The sequence below is a fragment of the Pinus tabuliformis genome, chromosome X (genome assembly GCF_031772625.1).
Source record: "Pinus tabuliformis cultivar Carrire ecotype Pingquan chromosome X, CPIR1, whole genome shotgun sequence".
Lineage (NCBI taxonomy): Eukaryota > Viridiplantae > Streptophyta > Pinopsida > Pinales > Pinaceae > Pinus > Pinus tabuliformis.
The window spans coordinates 1,249,266,511-1,249,289,557 of record NC_142308.1 but is presented as its reverse complement, the minus strand read 5'-3'; the positions used below and the strand labels follow the sequence as shown (position 1 = coordinate 1,249,289,557).

The 23,047-nt window shown below is 38.7% G+C and overlaps 1 pseudogene; it reads right to left on the bottom strand.

The window, feature by feature from the left end:
* Positions 1 to 2,277: 2,277 nt before the first annotated feature.
* The window catches only part of LOC149144503 (uncharacterized), a 118,240-nt pseudogene continuing 97,470 nt past the window's right edge, over positions 2,278 to 23,047 (bottom strand).

The window sequence follows — 23,047 nt, the reverse complement described above, 5'->3', positions numbered from 1 at the left end:
GGGCAAGTATTATAAATGGATTGTCATCCTAAAAGAATTTGATTTGGTGTTTACTATTGTCAAATCTAAGAAGTCACTAGTTTTGTCCAAGTTGATTTGTTCCCTTCCTTCTATGTCTCTCCCCACTGGTGCAGATGAACAACTTCCAGATGAGACTCTTTTCCTGTTCAACACCCTTAACCCGTGGTACAGTGATATCATCGTGTATCTCCAGATGTCATGTTCCTGTCCGTGTTGACTAAGGATGATCGCAAATAGATTCGACACCACTCCCAACCCTATCGTATTATTGGCGATACTTTATACCGTGTCGGTGTCGATTCAGTTCTTCATCGATGCCTTACTCTCGAGGAGGATGAGAGAGTTCTCAATGATTGCCATTCCAAGGCATGTGGCGGTCATATGTCTAGCTATGCTACCACTCAAAAAATCCTTCATGCTGGTTATTTTTGGCCATTTATTTTCAAGAACTACATCCTTGCTGTTCGCAAGTGCCATGAATGCCAAATTTACCAACACAAGATGTGCGCCCCACCCGCTCACCTACACCCCGTCATTACCGTTGGTCTCTTTTCCAAATGGGGCATCGACTATATGACATGAAACCCTCGTTCGGACAGGGGGCATGGATATATTATCATTTCTATGGATTATTTCACCAAATGGGCTGAAGAAATGCCTACATACTTTGCAGATGGTAAAATGGTGGCTTAATTCCTTTTCAATCACGTTATTTCCAAGTTCGGCATACCTCAAGCCATTGTCACAGACCATGGCTCTCATTTCTGAGACTACATGATGGCTGAGTTGACCTCTACTTTGGGTTTGCGCCACAATGGCTCAACCCCATATTCCCTCAGGTCAACGGTCAAGTTGAAGCTGTGAACAAAGTTTTGGTTACAATGCTTCAGTGTACTATTGGGATGCACAAGTAAAATTGGCATCTCATGCTCTTGTCAGCTCTGTGGGCTTACCGAACCTCAACTAAAGACGCAACTAGTTTCTCACCATTCCAGCTTTTCTATGGTCTAGAAGCAACGTTATCAATTGAATACGATATTCCTTCACTCAAGCTAGCTGTCTAACTTCTCCCCAAAACATCGCTTCAGGAAGAGAACCTCTTATATTTAGAATGGTTGGCTGAGACTCGTCGTCTCGCTGCTTTGGTCATCGAAGCAAAAAATAAGCGATTCAAGTCCCATTTCGGTCAGTCGGTCTCCCCTCACATGTTCTCTGAAGGTGATTTGGTTTTACTATACGACCAAGCTAATGATAAACTGGGGGCAAGCAAGTTCGAGCCCATGTGGCATGGACCCTACATTGTAAAATGTGTTTTGCAAAAAGGGGCCTATGAGCTTATCAATTATGAAGGAAATCCTTTGGAGAAGCCCCGAAATGGGCTTTACCTCAAGAAGTACTATGCTTAGGCCATCTTGCATGGTTACTTGTGTACAATAATGTGTCATTCATTTTTGTGTAGTGTGATTTGGAGCGTTAGTTTTCAAACAGCTTTCATGTTTACTCTGTTTTTCCCTGCTTTGCAGATGTTTCTAATTCCTCAGATTGGTTTCATTGATTGTGCTTACCGTAGTACTCAGAATCTATCCTCCATGGCATGGGCTATTTATGACCCTCATGGTGATTTGATTGATCTTCAAGGTATTTATTTAGGTCGCACAACTAACAACATTGCTGAATATGGTGTAGTCATTCAACTATTGTTAGAAGCCATTGCTCTTGACATTTGGGAGTTGGTTGTCAACCTGGATTCACATCTTGTTGTCTTTCAACTCAACGGGAAATATTCTGTCAAAAACCCTCAAATATTGAGAATGTATCTCTGTATTCATCTATTGGAAAGGAATTATGATTACATTACATATCATCATATTCCTAGACGCATGAATAAATTGACATATGCATTAGCAAATTATGTGTTGGATAGACATTTTTGAAACATGTGAAAAAACAAAAAAATCATTTGTACCATAGTAAGCAATAAAATACAACATATGTATATATATATATATATATATATAGATAGATATATATATATGGTGATAATGTTTGATACATCAAAACCCAAAAAAAAAATATGTGTGTTCAAAATAACATCGGTGACTCGCAGGCCTCATATATCTGTGGCACGCAGGCCTCAAAAATGTAAAATGTTGGACCTAGGAACTAATCAGCATGGTGATCATGGTAGCATGACACAGCTCGTGCAACATGAGTTAGCAATCGGTGGATCCAATTTGATACTCCCACCGTGTGTCTCTAGTACTGGCGAGGAATCTCTCCCACCCGAGCATACTTTGGAATACCACGAGTCAAACCCTCAAGGTTCCTGACGATCTCCTCCTCATTGTCACTCCCCTCCTGATAAGGAGTGATGACATCAAAATGGCGGTTGATGCACCTGGCTATTGGGGAAATCCTAGCAGGACACTTTGGTCCAATGTCTGCATTGAAAAAACAAAATGTTATAAACACATATATATCAAAAACAACTAAAAAATCACAAAATTAAAAAATTGATTTTTTACCTTTGTCGTCAAAATCCTCTCCATCTAGCAGTGGCATGTCCGGATCTCCACGGAAGTCAGTGCCACTGTATGGCCAGTCCTCCATGATGATCAGTTGTCGTCGTAGCCATGAAAAGAAGGTGGGCCTATAAGACATATGCTGGCCCCCAGTGATCTTAGGCATCAAACAACTCCAGTGGGCCATCCACGGGTCACGTGGCATCGAAGGATCTACCTCAATCAACTGGTACTGGAACAACGACACCCGTTCCAAGAAAAAGGTCACTAGTACGAATCTGAAGCAAAATTTCTTCAGATTCCCCACCTTAGCTTTTTTCAGCTGGCGTTTTATGTTGATCTTCATGGCTTCTGCCCAATTGAAGATCGTCGGTGTTGTGCAGTCAATGACATATAGAAATTTTGACTTGTTAGTCTCATGCACTACCTGGGACCCCGCCACTTTGTTGATAGTCAATAGTAGCACTCTCAGTGTCAGATCTCGCATGGTGGCAATCTCAATCTTGCCGCTCTTAGATTTGAGGGCCTCAGGGCAATGTTCGGCAAGCAACATGGATATGCTTGCCCCAATCAGTCGTGACCCATATAGGTTGACTGGTTCCCCTCTCCGGGACAGTCCTATGATGAAATATATGTCTGAAGTTTCTAACTCCAACTCCTGGTCACCAATGATGAATATTTCCTGATTTATGTCCCAGAGACTAATCAAGTATCGAAGCAGCTCAGGTTGGGCCCACATCCCTAGTGTGAGAAAGAACTTGAGGAGCCCACAGTTCCTCAAAGCGTTCAGGCAATTTGGATCATTCAGTGCCTGAGTGTCCACATCTTCGTGCTCACATTCTTTCCAGTCTACCATTTTCGACAATTCTTTCTTGCAAAAACCATATATTTAGGTCAATAATCATTTTTGGTCCATAAAAATTGGATTCCAACAGTGGTTTTGAAGGGAAACCAATTTTTTCCCTATTCATGACACCGACGCGCCTATTTTAAAAATAGTTGCGCCGATGGCATGATAGGCCATTTTAATCACCCTCAACCAGTGCGATTCCATGCTCGGAATTTGCGTCGACCGAGGGCAATTTTTTTTTGGAAAAACCTCCCTCAAAAATCCAAAAAATGGATGAAAATAGGAAGAAATGGTATGAAAATGGAGCTTAGGGCTTTGGCTCTTACCTACAACTGGCGGCTCAGCGAATGACCTCCCAAATCTCCCACAATCTGCGCCAGAACAATTAGGGCAAAAGTGGGTGAAAAGTATTTCACAACAAGGTAAAATAGTAAATGGTAAAAAATATTTACTTTTCCTCCCTTTTATTCAGTTTTTCATGAAATATTAGGTTTTGTAAATGTTTTAACCTATTTTGCCTCAAGAAATGGATAATGCACTTTACCTTTTTGTGCAGGCGCAGGTGATGGATGTTCGACGATGATGTTGATTCACGTTTCAGGTCTTTTCTCGAATCATAAAACTCATATGAAAATATTGCCGAGTATTTTTCCCTTTTGAATCGTAAAAGAGAATAAAATGGGGGCTCTACTTTCAAGCTCTTTTCCGACCCTTTAAAAACAAAAATATAGCCGAGCCCTTGTCATTTTGAACTCATTAACGGATGTGAAATGTCGTGTTCCTAGTTTAAGTTTACCCCTTTTTCAGGCTGGGATGCACTATTTACGAAAAAGGTACTCCTTGATTGAAATGGTCAAGCGGTTCTTTCAAGTATCGTTTTCTACCTTTTCAGGCTTGAGAGACACAAATGTACAAAAAGGGACCATGTGGTGTTTTATTTTCCGTGTTGTTTTCAAACTCTCTAAACATGAAAAAGATACCGAGTTACACCTTTTTCGGACTTGTTAAAATGTTAAACGACATCAGATTCATCACCATGACAAACATGAGATTCTCCATTCTAGGTCTTGTTAAACTTACTAGGTCAGATTCATCTGAAGTATGAACTTACAGTGCAAGCATATGCTATCCCCTTCAAGCTTGCGATTAAAATAATTGGGGTACCTGCCAGAGATGGTGGGGGAAAATTTGGAAATCTAATCAGTTGTGTTGGCAGCTTACTCTTGAACATGACACTTTCCGCTTCGTGTTGGGTTGGGATATCCTCCTTTGTATCGTTGACCTCACTAAGTTGGGCCATTTAATTTTTCCTTCAATTTGATCTCTACCACGTCATCATGACCATTGATCCTATGGATCTGAAAGCTACCAAACTTCCAGTCGTGTCGCTGATATGTTCAAGAGTTGTCCTACTGTAGTTTCACTTACCTCTGATTCTCTATATCATCCAAAATCATTTTTCATCCCTTTGTATCGTGTCGATGATGTGGGATACATTATGGCCCTCCTTCAACACGCTCGATTCCTGTCAACTTCAACTCATTATCCGGGAAGTTAACTGAGAGACTCCCTTCCAGCACCTTAGAGCTTGCATGCCCTAATGGAAAGTTCTTTGCACTCGACGATAAGTTCACATCATTGGATTTTGATTGAGTGATTTCATGGGTGTTTGACTTCAGTTCCTCTATTCACATTCTGTGGATTGTGCTGATAGTACCTTGAGGACCATTGTCATTATTGGTGGTTTCTCTCGTGCTTGTTAAAATTTTACCTCATTGACTGGTAATCAAGTGATTTTCTAGCATGTTTGACACCAACACATCTATTCACATATTGGAATTTGTACTTTAACCAGGTCGTGTTGGAGTGCAAGACACTGGGCTCAGATCACAAAAGTCCAGGTTGTGAAGTGATGTGACATGGTTATGTTGATATACATATCTCTTTCAAATGGATGGCTACGACCATACCATGAGTTATCATATGTGATCCTTCTTGTTATTGGATGGATGTGACCATACCTTGGTTTCGATATGATCTGCTTTATAGGATGGTTGCGCCCATGCCTGGATCCATTTACATGATCATTCTCTAGATGGTTACGTCCATGCCATGATTCATGTATCATATGATATCTGTACTTTCTTGCAAGTTTTCTAACGACAGATCCTAGTTCCCCGCATTGATTCATAAAGCATTTCATCCCTCACTCTAGTTCGGCCTCCATGCTTTAGGGGGCATCTGTTACACAACATTTTGTCAGTGTCCTTGTACTCCCCGTTCCTTGATCCCGGGGGACCTCTACAGTGAATCATACATGCTTTCTCTTCATGAAGAAACTCCCATTGTGTCCCTCTTCATGAGCAGAACAATTCCCTTTTGCACCATTTCCCTAAAATATTATGTTTTTCCCAGTTTACAAGACCGACGCTAATGATCCTTGTCCTTTGCATACCAATATACATGGATTAACACTATCCCTAGAGCCAACCAGAGTAACTGAGCTTTGTTCTAGTCATACTGATCCTCTTATGGAAAGTTTTTTAAATAAGGAGCTGAAGCTTCCAGCTCTAGAAGCTTCATAACAGAAGTCTGGTAAATGGTTAAGCCGGATGGAGTCAAGGATGTCAGTTTATGCTCCTTTCCCCTGTAAGGATGGAACTACCTCAAGAGATAAGACCTTCTCCCATGAGAAGAGGAACCATCTCCCATCCATTCATGCTATATAAACCTCCATTTTTCCCAAGCACAAGCTAGTGTTAATGTTGGTGTGCTAGTGCTAATTAAGTTTGGAGTAAACAACAAGCTATTCATAGTTGTAGCTCTCTAGTTGTGTGAGGGAGAAGTGTGAATTTGGTTTAGTGTGAAGCCTAAAGGGAAGAGCCTTAAAACTATCATTGTTGAGGCCATCATGGAATGCTAATGGAAGTGTGTGGGAACCTGGTTTTGTCGGAGGAGAACGGAAACGTCAAGACAATGGTTGTAATCTCTTCTTGATTCAATATATATGCAACTATCAATTGATTTCCTACATAATGTTTCATCTCACATGTTTATGGCTTAATACTTCTTGACTTGTTAAGTAGGTTAAATTACAATTTGTCTATTATCATGGTTGTTGTTTACTTGTTTTAGGTGTTCAAAGAAGGAAATGAGAGAGAGCTGGAGCGTGCAAGCAAAGTCATCATCAAATGGGATAAGTTTACTAAGAGTTAGGCCCTCTTAATTGGTTCTAACCTAAGGAAATCTTCCATAGAATGTATTGGTTGTGGCTAGACCCATTATCGGGCTAGAGGAATTGTTTGTGTCCACACTCATAATTTTACTTCACCACAAGTCTGGCAACAACCTCCATTGTGATATTCTTCTTGGAAGATGTTGGAATGGCCATATTAGAAAATCAATCAACAACAATAATACACAATCATTACCCTACTTGGTTGAAGGAAGAACAAAATGTATTTGATTAAGGTGGATTCTTAGCGTCTATTGAGAATGGGAAGATAGGTGTATAGGCCTTTCTTCGTAATGGTTAGTTTGGAAAAGGCATGGGAATTGCGGGATGTAATATACTTGCTGACATCCTGTCCAAGTTTTGGTCAATATAAATACTTTTGTAGCATGACCATTGTCTTTTCCATGCTAAAGGGTCCTTCCATCTAACTGTAGTGAGATTCCCATATCAAATTTACATGTTCGCTTGAATGAACATAGCTTTAGCTAATGGAATAACAATCCATCTTGAAGATTAAAGAAAGTGACATCCATGCCTATGCTTAACATCTAGTAGGTGGTAGTTAAATCATGATTTCTCGCATAAATTTGGGACCACCCAGAGGCCTCATGTCTGTAGGAGTGGAGCATCATGGTTAGTGTTTCCATTGGAGGTTGATTGGAGCATTCAATAACATGATTGGTGCTCTTTGTCTTATATTTGATATTGAGATGAAATTGTTGCAAGTATGTGGGCCACTTTTGATGATGGTTATTCTGTAATTTTCCTTGTGCCTGCATTAGTTATAGAGGCATGTGATCAATGTGGATGATTGTCACCTTACCCAGAATGCAATGCTTCCATTAATGGTAGGCTTATATAATGGAGCACATTCCTTTTTCATAGGTAGGGTACTTATGGACAACATTTGATAGTGTATCACTATGGTAGGCCATCAAATGACCGTGTTGACCGAGAACTGTCCCTATAGCATAGTCTAAAGCATATGTATCAATCTAAAAAGGTTGTTGTAGACAAGGTAAATATTGAAATCTTTCTACTGCGACTTGTGCCACAATTTTTTTTATTTTCCACCACCCTTGGTCCCAATATGAACCTATGATAGAAGCTAGAAAGGCCTAAAAAAATATGCATCTTAATTAGTGTTATCAGGGTTGTCCAGTCATAAATGACTTGAATCTTAGCTGGATCTACATGAACACCATGCTTATAAACAATTTAGCCTAGGTATAGGACCTTGTTCATGTCGAAGGAGCATTTTTCCAAGTTAGCATATAGCTTATGTTGTTGCAAAGTGTGAAGGACCTACAGAATATGATACAAGTGTTTTTATCAACTCTGATTGAAGATGCAGATATCATCCAGATATATCACCACCAAAGAATTGGTGAAAGGCCACAAAATATCATCCATCAGCCTCATTAAAGTCATTTGGGAATTCGTCAAACCAAAGGGCATGACTATCCATTCAAAAAGACCTTATTTGGTCTTGAAAGCAATCTTTGATACATTATTTTATTCTACTGGGACCTGGTGGTAGTCAGAATTCAGTTCAATCATATTGAAGTACATGGCCCCCTTGATTTGGTCAAGAAGGTCGTCAATTCAAGGAATTGGATACCAGTTCTTGTCTTTGATTTTCTTTGGGCCCTATAGTCAATTCAGATTTATTTTCTTTGGGACCTATAATCAATGCAAAGTCACCAAGTCCCATCTTTATTTTGCTTTAGTACAAATGGATTTTCATAAGATGAGGATCTCAGTTAGATGTGCCTTTTCTAGAGAAGTTCTTGGATCTGGTGCTTGATTTCCTCATTTTCCAAAATAGAGTAGTGATCAATTATTCGATTGGGTAGAGGTGCAACTGGGGTTAGATCGATTGAATAATTGACCTGATAGTGCAGAGGTACCCCAATGGGTGAGAAGAATATGTATTTGTATCCCCTTTCCTCTGCTACATGTGGAGACCTTGTGTGAAGGCCATCGATGTGGCCATGGCCTTCTACTCACTTTGAGAGAAAATCATAAAGAAGAAAAAAATTGGTTCTAGTAGAGAGCCTTCCTCCATTTCTTAACGAAGATCAAAGAAATGGAAGGAGGTGGAACTATCTCTAGTATCTCATATAATTGTCTGCCCAAAGTAATAATAACACATGAGGTCTAGAATCATATACAACATGATGCTTCCATAAGTATTATTGGCCTAAATGAACATCACAAACTTCAAAGGGGGAATATCATGTTTGAAGGGCTTGATGTTGTAGGGTAGGTGGCATTATTAGTTGACGCAGAGATCTCATCCTCGGTGGAGCCACCCATTGGTGTGGTGTTTAAAACATGTCCAATTACTTGATGACCTATACTAATTTGATTTTATTCTGAGTTTTGCTATCAGAAATGAAGTGCAGTGTAGCATCCTTCACCCACATCTGTGAGTGAAAAAATCTCTCACCTTCCTCTAATTCTTCGGATTCACTTAGTTGGACCTTGGTAGTAGAAACAATGGCACTAGGTTCTGCATCAATGACCCACTTCCCCTTTTCTAGATATAATTCAGAGTTGGAACCTGCATATGACTCATGCTTTTAGCTCAACCACTAAAAAATTCTTTGATAAACATTCATCAGTGTTATGAGAAGGGATCTTATGGAACAGGCACCGCTTTCTCGTGTCTTTCTTTATCCTCCCGTTACCCTTCTTTGTTTATGTCTTATACAGGTTGTCCTAGGTTTTTCCATCCTAGATATTTCCTTTATTATATGAGTTAGGGATACATTTTCCCTACTTCTACTATAAGAAATTCATAGATCCAAACTCTCATTTCTTTTGTTTAAATTTTTTCTCAATTTTGACAACATATTGATATGCCATTCCTAGCGAGGACATGTCCAAAAAATCCATTTTTTTCTTTGTGGATTCCTTTGTGGCCTCTATCTCATGGTAATTCTCTCACCAATCCTTGACATAGGAGACAACCTTAAGGAGTGCAAAGGTAATCTTTTCTCTATCGGAAAAAAGGTGGGCAAAAAAAACAACCTTCTAGAAAATTTAACCATTTATCTAGAGCTTAAGCATCTATCTAGCATTCAAATACAAGAATATCAAAACTAACTTGTGCCTTGAAGGGGGTGGTGCCTCTAAAGTGGTTTCTTGAAGAAGATGTGTTTTCTATTGGAAACTATTTAAGGTGTTGGAAAAAATTATCCATAATCTTGTTCCTTTGTCACATAAGAGCTTCCTAGAGCAATAGTTTAATATGATCTCTTGCTCCCTTGTATTTATTTTCTTCCACTATGGGAGGCTATCAAGGTTAGTGAGGATGGTCTTGCAAAGACTCAAGTAGTTCGAGTCCCAACTCCTTATACATTGAGCTTGTTGGGGACATGTAGAGAGAAACAGATAGAGAGAAGATAAGTACCCTACTTATGAGAAAGAAATGTATTCCATTCTATAAGTTTACAGCAAATGGAAGCATTACATTCTCAATAAAGAGAAAAACGTCTACACTAATCATAGGCCTCTGTAGTTCATGTAGTCACAAGGAAAATTGTAGAATGAATTCCATCAAAAGCGGTCCACATACTTGGAGCAGTTTAATCTAAATATAAAATATAAGATAGGGAGCACAAATCACGTTGCTCACTTCCTCAGTCAACCTCCAATTGCAGCACTAACCATGGTACTCCAATCTTGAGGACATGATTCCTCAGGGTAGACCCAACTCTATGAAACCGGCCTTGGTTTTAATAACCTTCCTTCAGATCTTTGGTTTCACTTGGATGGAACTTGGTGGTAGCAATGGTGGCCCAATCAAAATGTGTACTTCTCAACTAGACCTTTCCAATGGGCTACCGAGCATGTAAAACATAGATTGTATGCAAACGTTACGATCTATAGAAGTTAATGTATCGACTAACCCCATCAGGGATCACAAACCATTTGGAATTTCATATTCTAGGGGTTAGTGGGGATGGTATTTTAAAGTCTCAAGTAGTTTGAGTCTCAAATCCTTACACCCTTACCTTGTTGGGGACATACATAGAGAAATAGATAAAGATGATATAAGTACCCCACATATGAAAAAAAATTATCTTGTTGTACAATCCTACCACCAATGGAAGAATTACATTCTCGGGAATGATATAGTCATCCACACTAATCATATGCCCTTGTAGCTCATGCAAACACAAGGGAGATTTTAGAATCACCACCATCAAAAGTGGCCCACATACTTGCAATAGTTTCATCTTAATATCAAATATAAGACAAGGAGCACCAATCACATCACTGACTACCTCATTTGATCTCAATTTGCATCACTAACCATGGTGTTGCACTCCTATGGACATGAGGCATCTGAGTGGCCCTAGCTCTATGAGAGTGATCCTAACTTCACTCACCTTCCTCCAGTTCTTTTAGTTCACCTGGCTTGACTTAGGTGGTAAGAACAATGGCCTAGTCAAAATTGTGTACTTCACAACTATAGAGGAGGAAATAAACCATACAAATCTATCATAAAACTAATCATAGGAGTATTTATAAAAATGCAATAATTGAATACATCACAAAAATATGAACAGAGAGAGAGTGTGAGAATGGGAAAGAAGGATTCCATTAAGAAGAAAAATTACATGTAATGAGGCCAATTTTGGGACCTCTCATTCCCAACCTTCACTCTCTTCCTGATACCTTCTTATAAGGTGTCTCATTGAAACAACCAACTTTTAATTAAGGTTTACTGTGTCAGTTTCATATCTATCAAGTTTCCTTTTATGTAACGCTCCCTCCCACCCCCTTGGAATCTTCTAAGTTGAATAGGAAGTGCTACTTTCAATTAACTTGACCTCCATGGTCTCATTATGTACATGGGATTACAAAAATATTTGGTTAAAAAATTTCATAGAATCAAATTCTGATACCACGATTGGATCAGGCTCATCAAGAGCCTTTCAACGATATAAATTTTATCTCGATCTGATGCACAGATCAAAATTTATGGCCATTTAAAGTTAGTCATTTAACCTCCCTTGCCACATTAGCAAGTCCTCCACGTGTACCACAAAGTCGCATATGTGGCGGTGCCACCTTCCACACAAAATAAGCACGTCTTCTTTCATCAGCACGCCATTTCTATCGTGCCCAAACCCACTAAGGGCACAATAGAGCATGGTGTCAGACAAAATGTGCAACCCTCGTTAATTGATGAAAGGATTCTTTGTGTAAAGTAACAAAATTACATTATACAAGTTTTGATGGCCCCACACAAATCATTTCTTCCCTACCTCCAGATTAGCACACCATAGTGCCACGACGCTAGGGTGGGAGGGAGGTTCTTGCCCAAAATAGGTGTAGTGTGATACTAACATTTGTCTTGGATTAACTCTTAGCTAGTTTCTTAAGCCCTACGAGTAAACAACTTACGAGAGGATTGGTCCACGATTAAGTAAATCCACGACTTCCTATGTGTTTGGTAACTTTTCCAGAATTCCTTTTACAAATTAAACATGGGTTATTCAACCTGATTATGAACCCAACACTCTACAACCTTAGGCTTAAAGGTCTTAAATACTTTTATGGCTTTTAGAGAAGCCTTTATCGGTCTCAAGCATTTCTCAGCTAACATTATTGCAACTGAATTGAATCCTTTATGCTGACACAATCATTCTAGGAATCAAATGCAATCCCAATAAGGGCATTAATGTTGCTAACATACCTCCAATAGGCACAAGACACTTCATGGTAAACATAAATACACAAGATCCCAATATTCACCTAATGAGTTCATAAAGCACCATTAAATCCTCTAATAAATATATATATATATATATATATATATATATATATTTACACATATAATAATACATTCTCTCCTCCATTGAGCCATGATTAAGGAGTCAATAAGAAGTTATATGAAATAGAGTTTCATGTTAAACCTCCAGCAAGCCATCCACAACACTTAAACAACAACTCATCAATCATGAGTCATAAATACTCCTTGGTAGTTATGGTATACAACCATGGAATTACATAAGACACAAAACTTACTGGGTTTATAAGACATTCATACATAGTATTACCTAAAGGGCTTCAACGGTATTTAAGAAATATCTATTCAAGATATTCATGCACATCATATAATGAATAAATGATATGAATTAGGGTTCACTTTTTAGGTGGTTTATCAACTACCCCCAATAATGACATCACAATGACTCTCTATTTAGTATAAAATAAACCACAAGGGTTCATCTAAGGCTCAGTGAGTTACAACTCAATTCTAGGAGAATGAACATGTTATCTGGGTGGTTTATCACTTGGCTTCTATAAGCTAACACTATAGGAGTCATGAGTCCACTTATCTAGGTAGTTTATCAACATATTGAGCTAACTCATTAGTAGTTATTATCCCAAAGGCTACCACTTAGTGATTTATCAGTCTTCTCATCTAGAACCTGAGTGTCTCATCCCATCAAGTGGTTTATCAACCCTAGCTAACACCCTAGTGGTTTATTAGCCCCAAGGCTAACAATGAGTTTTCAACTCCATTGAACTCTCCTTGGCCAATTGAATCGACGACGCACATATATGCCTTCGAAAACACATGGATTACTATTCCAAAATAGAAATCAAGGTATAATAGGTTAGTTCTCCCTCTTAGATTCACATATTATGCAAATTCATGCTCTATGTTCTCTTTCCTTGCACGTTCACTATTATTTCTTTTCTCAACGAGCTCTCATTATTGCTTGTCACACTACTCAACCTGTCTCCTTCTCACTCTTTGTCTCCCATCAAGCTTTCCTTCTTGTACTTTTTCCATGTGTATTGACCATGCCGATACTTCCCATAAGAACTAAGACTACATGTCTCATCCTTCAATGAGGAAGCCCATTCCTAAATTAAATGCTTGCACCAACAGTGTCATAAATCCATCAAAGAGATAGGTGGTGAAATAAATATAGTGAGTTGGGTTTACAAGAAACTCCTCCTCATCATACCTTTGAATTCACATCCACTTCCCTCGACCACTCAATGTGTTACATTTCCACATTAATTACATGAATTAAAATTCATAGCAGTAGTTACAAGAGGGATATCAAAAATGGTTTTCACAGACACCACCCCTAGAGTGACATCGTCCTCATTGTTCTATACCCAAACACACAATTTACAAGAGCATTATATACATATCTTTTTTTACATTGTGTCATTTACTTACCCAACAAAAAAATATGGGTATGATACCCTCATTAGTTTATCCATTTCCGAAATGGCTTCTCTAGTCCAAAGTGCTTCCATTACACCTTTACCTACTCAATTACTCTATTTTGAAGTGTAATATTCCTTCGATCTAGAATGTATAATGGCTCTGGATGGAACTCTCCTCCAAATTCCACCTATATCATAGACTAATCAAAAACATAATTATCATCATGTACATACGTTTTAAGCAAGGAAATATGAAAGACATCATGAGCCTTCACTATGGGTGGAAAGGCTAATCTGTAGCCCATGGGCCCCACTCTTTTGATAATATGAAATGGTTCCCAAAATTTGGGTGCTAGCTTTGCACAAGACCCAATTTTTAGAGATCTCTTCCTTGGTCTAATACAGAGGTAAACATGTTCCCGCGTTTGGAACTCCTTGTGCACACTCTGTTGATTTGCATAGCTTTTTTCCTAACCTAAGTTGTTTTTAAATTCTACCTAAGAGAATTTATTTGTTTTCCATTTCCTTCAAAATATTGGGTCTGCTATACACCCTATTCATTGGATCATTCTAGTTGATGGGTATCTTGCACTTCGAGCCATATGGAGCCTCAAAAGGACTCTTTTTCTATGATTCTTGGTAACCATTATTGTAGGAAAACTCTACTAAAGGTAGCTTCCCACCTCTTTGGCTTATGCATGACATACATTCTTATCATGTCTTCATTTTTCCCATTTATTTGAGGATAGTACGTTGTGCTAAATGTCAATTTTGTCCCAAAACCAACAAACATCGCTTTACAAAAATTTGAAGTAAATTCAGCATCCCAATCTAAGATGATATTATTGGGTATACCAGGCAATTTAACTATTTATTTTATGAAAATCCATGCAATGTCACTTGCTTGGTGGGTGGACTTGAAAACTATAAAATGAGCTACCTTACTTAGCTTATCTGCCACCACCATTATGGCATCATGTTGCTTAGATTTCCTTGGTATCCCAATGATGAAGTCCATTGTAATGACTTACCACTTGCACTCATGAATGGGGATTGGCTACAATAATCCTGATGGATGTATATACTCCACCTTCACTTGATGGAACTCTAAGCATTTAGAAATGTACTTAGCCACATCCTTCTTCATGCCCGGACAATAGTACATATTTTTCATAACTGTTATAATTTTTTGATTTCCTAGATGACAAAAATATGATCTTTTATGAAACTCATAAAAAATGATCTTCTTCAAGCCACCCATACAAGGTATATACCACCTTCATTTGAACTTTAATAGTTCATCCTCCATGAGGGAGTAGTTATTTCCCAATGCCCCTTTTGGCTCTTGCTGCAAGAATTCTTGCACTTGTTGGTAGTGCTCATCTTGATGTCTTTATTTTTTAATATTTTCTTTAATGTCAACCTCATAGATATTGATGTATATCACCTAAGACACCTATAGCCTTTTGCTAAGTGCATCAACTACTTTATTTTCCTTGCCTTTGATATATTTTGTTTCGAAATCAAATTCACTAAGCAGGTCTAACAACGTTGTTTATCTTGCATTCAGCTTGAGCTGATCAAATAAGTACCCCAATTCTCCATGATTTGACATTAAGATAATTTCCTTCAGAGGTAATGCCTCCACATTTTTAGTGCATGCACTATCAATGCCAAATCTAAGTCATGAAATAATTTTTCTCATGCTCATTCAACTTTCTTGATTCATAATAGACCACCTGTCCTTCTTGCATTAGGACTTTGTCGATAACTTCCTTGTGGGAATCCAAGCACACCACGAAATACTTTTATGGGTCTTTTATCCTCAATATTGATGCATATGTGAGAAAATATTTCAATTTCTCAAAGTTGGCCACAAATTCCATTGTCCATTTGAATTTAATTTATTTTCTTTGTAGCATTGTGATTGGATGCCCAATGTTTGAGAAATTATGGATGAACCTCTAGTAACAACTAACCAATCTTATGAAGGAGCAAATTTTGTCACATTTTTAGGAGTAGGCCACTCCATGATGGATTTGATATTCTCTAGATCTACTGCTACTCCTTTTTTGCAGACAATGTGTCTCGAATACTAAACTTAGGACTGCAAGAATTCACACTTGTTGAATTTGGCACAGAGCTTGTGCTCTCTCAACAATTGAAATATTTCTGCTAAATGTTTTCCCTACTCCTCCTTAGTTTTTGAATAAACCAAGATGTCATAAAAAAATCCAACATAAATTTGTCCAAATATGGACTTAAAACATTCTTCATTAAACACATAAATGTTGGTTGGGGTGTTTGTGAGTCCAAATGGCATAACCACAAATTCATAGTGTACATACCTATCTCTAAATGTCATTTTATGAATATCTTCATCTCTGATTCATACCTAATGGTATCTATATCTCAAGTCGATCTTCAAGAACAGCGTAGCTCCTCTTAGCTAGTCAAACATATCATCAATCCTTAACAAAGGACATATATTCAATTGTAGCCTTATTGAGCTACCTATGATCAATGCACAACCTTATTGTGCCATCCTTATTCTTCAATAATAACACACAAGATTCCTAGGGTGATACAATGGGTCTAATATATTCCTTATCCAGTAATTCCTATAACTATAACTTGAGATCTACCAGCTTTGGTGTACTCATTTTGCACAAAGATTTTGGCACTAGCATTGATCCTAGAAGTAATTAAATGGAAAATTTGATTTACCTCCTCGGTGGCAATCCTGATATTTCCTTAGGATATACGTCACTAAATTATTTTATTATTGGGTGCTACTCCATTCTATCTTTTCCAACCTCTAATTTGTTGGTCACTTGAACAATGTACAGTTCACACCCCTTCCTATTGCAACTCTTCAATTATAGTACAATGATTTATTGAATTGTCACAAATTTTCTCTTTCCCTACCATGTCGTCCTTTCCCCTTCCTCATTGAGACATTCTATTGACTTTTTGTAGAAATCAAACTTGGTTATGTGGACTGCCAGCCAATCCATCCTCACCAAAAATTCAAATGAGCCCAACGATAATAGGTTTAGATCTATAGTTTTCAGCATGCCATTTAGCACAATTGGGCATGATTTCTCCATGAATTCAATTTGTTTCTTAGTCCTCATGGAAAACTGAACCAACCACGACTTGTCATGGTTTTTGCTCTATAATGCACACTTACTTGCAACTTTTGGACTTACGTAACTGAAATTCGAACTAGGTTCAATCAAAATTGAAATAAAATGGTTATCGATCATACCTTCCTTTTCAATCAGTGAGGTTTGGTGATTGACCTTCCTATTTTCCAACACTACATAGATGTGTGGTATGCTCTAAGCCACATAACTTTCTATCTCTACTTCTTACTCATTGTATAGTCTTGGGTGATTCCTCTGTAGTTGAGGGAAACCCCTCTATAAGTGGTCTTCCCAACATTTCCAAAACTCTATGGGCTTTCTCGTGGACCTCTTTGTTTCCTCTCTTGCAAGATTAGAGAGTTGATCTTAATTAGCAACAACGGATATTTGTTGAGACTCACCACTTATAGGAGTGATGAACCTCACATTCCTACCTAACTGACATCCTATAGCTTTTTCCCCTTTCCATTAAATATGGACTTGATTTTTTCTTTCCAATCAACCCTAAACTCAGACTTGTTCTTAGATTGCTTGTAGAAATACTTCATTTTCCTAATAGTACCCTCTAGAGTTTGTGGCTCATCAAACTCTATTCTATCCCTGAATGCTTGTGGTAGTCCACTAAGATATATTTGAATATTTGTTTTCTCATCCTTAATGTAAGGTACATATATCATCGAATCCAAAAATCTGGTTATATACTCATCAACTATCAATTTCCCCAATTTATGCTCATAAAATTATTTGGTCTTGCTATCACAATACCTCTCTGATAGGTAATTTTCCTAGAAATATCTCTCAAATTTCCTCCAAGACAACTCCTTATCTTTAATATTCTTAATATTCTTTAGGTCTTCCCACCAAATATCGTCCTTGCATTTAAGGTTGAAAGTGGCTACTCTCGTCTTCATATTTTTAGAGTAATCATGCACCCTAAAATATTTCTTCATTCCTAGTAGCCATGCCTATGCTTCCTCGACCTTCCTCACCTCTCCATCGAATGTAGGAGGATTTTCCTTCTTAAATTATTATGGCATTAAATCTTTTCCTTTCCTTTTCTACTAGCAGTGTCTCTTAGTTGCAGCACCAGAAAATAGCTCACAACTACCTGTCCTCCTACATGGAGTACTTAGTGGAGTTTCAACTCTCATTGTATCCTTTATTACCTAACTATGTATTTTCTTGGATCTGATACTTTTTTGACCATCAGTCTTCAATTCATGCCTTCCAAGTCTTAATGGACTTAACCTTCCTTTATTGCTTCCTAGGTGGTTGGAACCTAGATCATGCTTCCTGTGTCTTTGCAAGTCTAACAGGCTCTACAAGATGATGGAATTTACTTTTGTTTGCTTCTCTCGAGCCACAAAAATCCTCTCATCGTCTGCCTTATAACTTCTTAGCTCATCTCTTATACTTCTAAGGGTGTTCATCCAATTGAGAGAGTCATTCTCTCCCCTTTTCCCAATTAACTCTTCTTCTTGGAAATGTTTGTATTCATCAATGTTGTACTCTGTTATTCTGAAGCTCAATACTTTACTCTCTTGTTGTTCCTTGGTGTCTCCTTATGTGTTTTCACACACACATAATTGTTATCCAACAATATATAAATAATCATACTCGCCCATTGCCTTAGCAAACCTACAATAAGTATATGGATATGAGATTATCTGAAACACCATATTTTAAGTGAGAATGCAATTCACAATCAAGATGCTACAAGCATCACACATTTTCACACAACAATAATTTCTATAAAACACTACATTCTGTAATAAAGTTTAAATATTATCCTTCTAGGCTCCTTTAGTCTGAGTGTTAAACCTAGGTGTTATAATACCATTTTGAAACACTCCCTCCCACACCCTTAGAGTCTTCCAGGTTGAATGGGAGGTGTTATTTTCAAATAACCCAACCTCCATGGTATCATTATGAAGATGGAGTTATAAAAATCCTCAATTCCAATTTCCAGAATCAAGTTATGATACCACCATTAGGCCAGGCTCGTTGAGGGCCTTCTAGAAATATAAATTTTACCTCAATCTGATGCCTGGATCAAAAATTATGGCCATTTAAAGTTATCCATTTAACCTCCTATTATAGCGGCTACAACCACCCTCCAAAATTTTGGCTTGCACCCAAATTCGGAGCCTCCCTTGAGAGTTTCACTTGATGGTTGCATACACTTGGGTTCACTCCGTGAGCTTGATTGAGCCTTCACACCCACCTTGCTTGTTCATTCCACCCAAGCTTTTTCATATGATGTCAATGTCTTTCTTGCGACCATGTTCTGGTCATGCTCAAGGTCTCCACTTCGTGTGTACATGATATGTTCGCTATGAAAACCTCTGTCGCACTCACACACGGAATCACATTCACTGTCATGCAAGCATCGTCATGGTCGATCAATGATCAATCACGAGTGTTGCGCTTGTCACTTGCACCATCGGTCAGTCATGTTGAACATGTGTGTCTGGTTGGTTTGAGTCGTCTCATTGTCAAGTCATGAGGGTGTGTGTTTGTAAGATCATATTTGTATCTTTCACTCATTCAAACACTTAGTCATTTTGCTAAATTTCTAATGACCAAACTCCCCTCTCACAGCCAGACCATCACCTTGCCATTGACTCAATCGACTGTCACCCAAAACAGCGCAGAAGAACCAAGCAAGTCTTTTCAAGTTGTGCTGCTCGCAAGCATTTCACTCAACCTTCATGCTGGCCACTTGGAGAGTCAGACCTGGTAGTCACCATGGGACTAACTCCCCTCAAAAATTGTGCAAAGGCTGCTGACCTTGCCTACTCCGGTAACTAAGGAAATTTCACAGACAGGCCGAACATACACCTAGTGCCCATCCCTGTCTCCCTCAGAAAATTGTGCATTTTTCTCAGTTAGTCCTTCCGATAGTCGACTGGCTGCTCATCCAGGAAATTGCACAGTTTTCATGAGCATGCCTTTGCTGTCCAATAGTCTGCTTGTAGGTTTTAACCCCGTACAGAAATTACCTGCATAAAAATTCTAAAAAATAGAATGTAAACAAAGGCGAGAGCATAACACATAAAGAAAATATACACAGAGATTTTCCCCTGGATCCCAAAACTGGGACTACTAGATTGATTTTTCATTATGTTCCTTTCAATGTTACAATACATATATATACATGCTGAAGCATCCATAAACCCCAATCCATTAACCCTGTATTATAAAATAACCGTAGTTCCCTTGACTGGATCTACAAAATACCATGGACCAAAAACCATCGCGCCCAAAACCATAGGTAGGTTCGTCCACCTAATATAGGGTCCAAAAAAAATTTCCTGGGGCATTGTCTCAGACCCCGTAGAGGGGGGCTTCCGCCCCCTTCAAACCCCCCGTACAGGGGGCGCTTCCACCCCCTGTGACCCCCCCGCTGCGCATCTGTGGTGAAGTAAAATTCTAAGTGCGAACACAAACAATTCCTCTAGCCCGATAGTGGGTCTAACCACAAACAAGACATTCTATGCAATATTTCCTTAGGTTAGAACCAATTAAGAGGGCCTATCTCTTAGTAAGCTTATCCCGTGTGGTGATGACCTTACTTGCCTTCTCCAGCTATCTCCTGTTTCCTTCTTCGAACACCTGAAACAAGAAAACAACAGCAAACAACAACCGTGATAATAGATAAATTGTAATTGAACCTACTTAACAAGTCAAGAATCATTAAGACATAAACATGTGAGATGACACATTATGTAGGAAATCAAGCAATAGTTTCATATCTATTAAATCAAGAAGAGATTACAACCAGCACCTTGACATTGTTGTTCTCCTCTGATAAAACCAAGTTCCCACACACTTCTGTTAGTATTCCATGGTGGCCTAAACAATGATAGTTTTAAGGCTCTTACCTTTAGTCTTCACATTAAAACAAATTCACACTTCTCCCTCACACACAACTAGAGAGCTAAAACTATGAATAACTTGTTGATCACTCCAAACAAAACTTAATTAGCACTAGCACACACACAACAACCCTAGCTTGTGCTTGTGAAAAGTGGAGGTTTATATAGCTTGAATGGATGGGAGATGGTTCCTCTTCTCATGGGAGGAGGTCTTATCTCTTGAGGTAGTTCCATCCTAATAAGGGAAAGGAGCCCAATCTGACCTCCACGGCTCCATCCAACCTAACCATTTACCAGACTTCCGTTATGAAGCTTCTAGCACTGGAAGCTTCGACTCCAAATTTAAAAAAATTTCCAAAAGAGGATCAGTGCGACTGGGAAAAGGCTCAGTTGCTCTGGTCAGTGCAAGGTATATTTTTTAATCCCTGTATATTGGCGCAAAGAGGACACTGGTCATTAGCACCGGTCTTGTAAACTAGGAAAAACAGAAGATTTTGGGAAAATGATATAAAGGGGAATTGTTCTGCTCATGAAGAGGGACACAATGGGAGTTTCTTCATGATGGGAAAGAATGAAGGGTTCACTGTAGAGGTCCTCTAGGATCAAGGAACAGGGAGTACAGGGACAATGACAAAATGATGTGTAATAAACTAGAGTGAGGGGTGAAATGCTTTATAACTTAGTGCGGGGAACTAGAGTCTGTCGTCAGAAAACCAGAAAAACTCTATCAAACGACACATGAATCGTGGTATAGACATAGCCATCTAGAGAATGAGCATGTAAATGGATCCAAGGTATGGGTGCAGCCATCCAGTAGAAAGGATCATAATGAAACCAAGGTATGGTCGCAGCCATCCAATAATGAGAAGGATCACATATGACAACTCATGGTATGGTCACATCCATCCATTTAAAAGATACATGTATATCAGCACAACCATGTCACATCACCTTACAACCTAGACTTTTGTAATCTGAGCCTAGGGTCTTGTGCTCCGACACGACCCGATCAAAGTATAGATTCTAACATGTGAATAGATGTGTTGATGTCGAACATGCTAAAAAATTTCTTGATTACCAGTCAATGATGTAAACTGTTAACAAGCGCGAGAGAAACCACCAATAATGACAATGGTTTTCAAGGTACTAGTATCACAATTCATGGAATGTGAATGAAGGAACTGAAGTCAAACACCCATGAAATCACCCGATCGAAAGCCAATGATGTGAACTTATCGTCGAGTGTGAAGAACTTGCTATTAGGGCATGCAAGCTCCAAGGTACTGAAGAGGAGTCTCTCGATAAACTTCCTAGATAATGAGTTGAAGTTGACAGGAAGTGACCATGTCAAAGGAGGGCCATGATGTATCCCACGTCATCGACACGATACAATGGGATGCAAAATTATTTTGGATGATACAGAGAATCAGGGGTAAGTGTAACTGCAGAAGGACAACCCTTGAATATATCAGTGACACGACGCAGAGTTTGGCAGCCTTTAGATCCATAGAATCAGTGGTTATGATGATGTGGAAGAGATCAAATGGATGCTAAAAATGAATGGCCCAACCTAGGAAGGTCAATGATAAAAAGGAAGATATCCCATCCCGACACGAAATAGAAAGTGTCATGTTCAAGAGTGAGCTTCCGACGCGACTGATAAAATTTCCCATTTTCCCACACCATTTCTGGCAGGTACCCCAATTATTTTTTAATAGCAAGATTAAAGGGGATATCATATGCTTGCATTGTAATTCCATCCTTCAGATGAATCCGACCTAGTAAGTTTAACGAGCCCTAGGAAGGAGAAGCTGATCATGTTCGTCATGGTGACGAATCCGATGTCATTTAATATTTTAACGAGTCCGACAAAGGTAAAACTCGGTATATTTTTCATGTTTAGAGAGTTTGAAAAAGACATGGAAAAGAAAACTCCACATGGTCCCTTTTCGTATGTTTGTGTCTCTTGAGCCCAAAAATGTAGAAAACGATACTTGAGAGAACTGCTTGACCATTTTAGTCAAGAAGTACCTTTTTTGTAAATAGTTCATCCCAGCCCGAGAAAGGGGTAAATGTATACTGGGTAAACAACGTTTCGTAGCCTTTAACGAGTTCAAAATGACAAGATCTCAACAATATTTGTGTGTTTAAAGGGTCGGAAAAGAGCTTGAAAGCGGACCCCC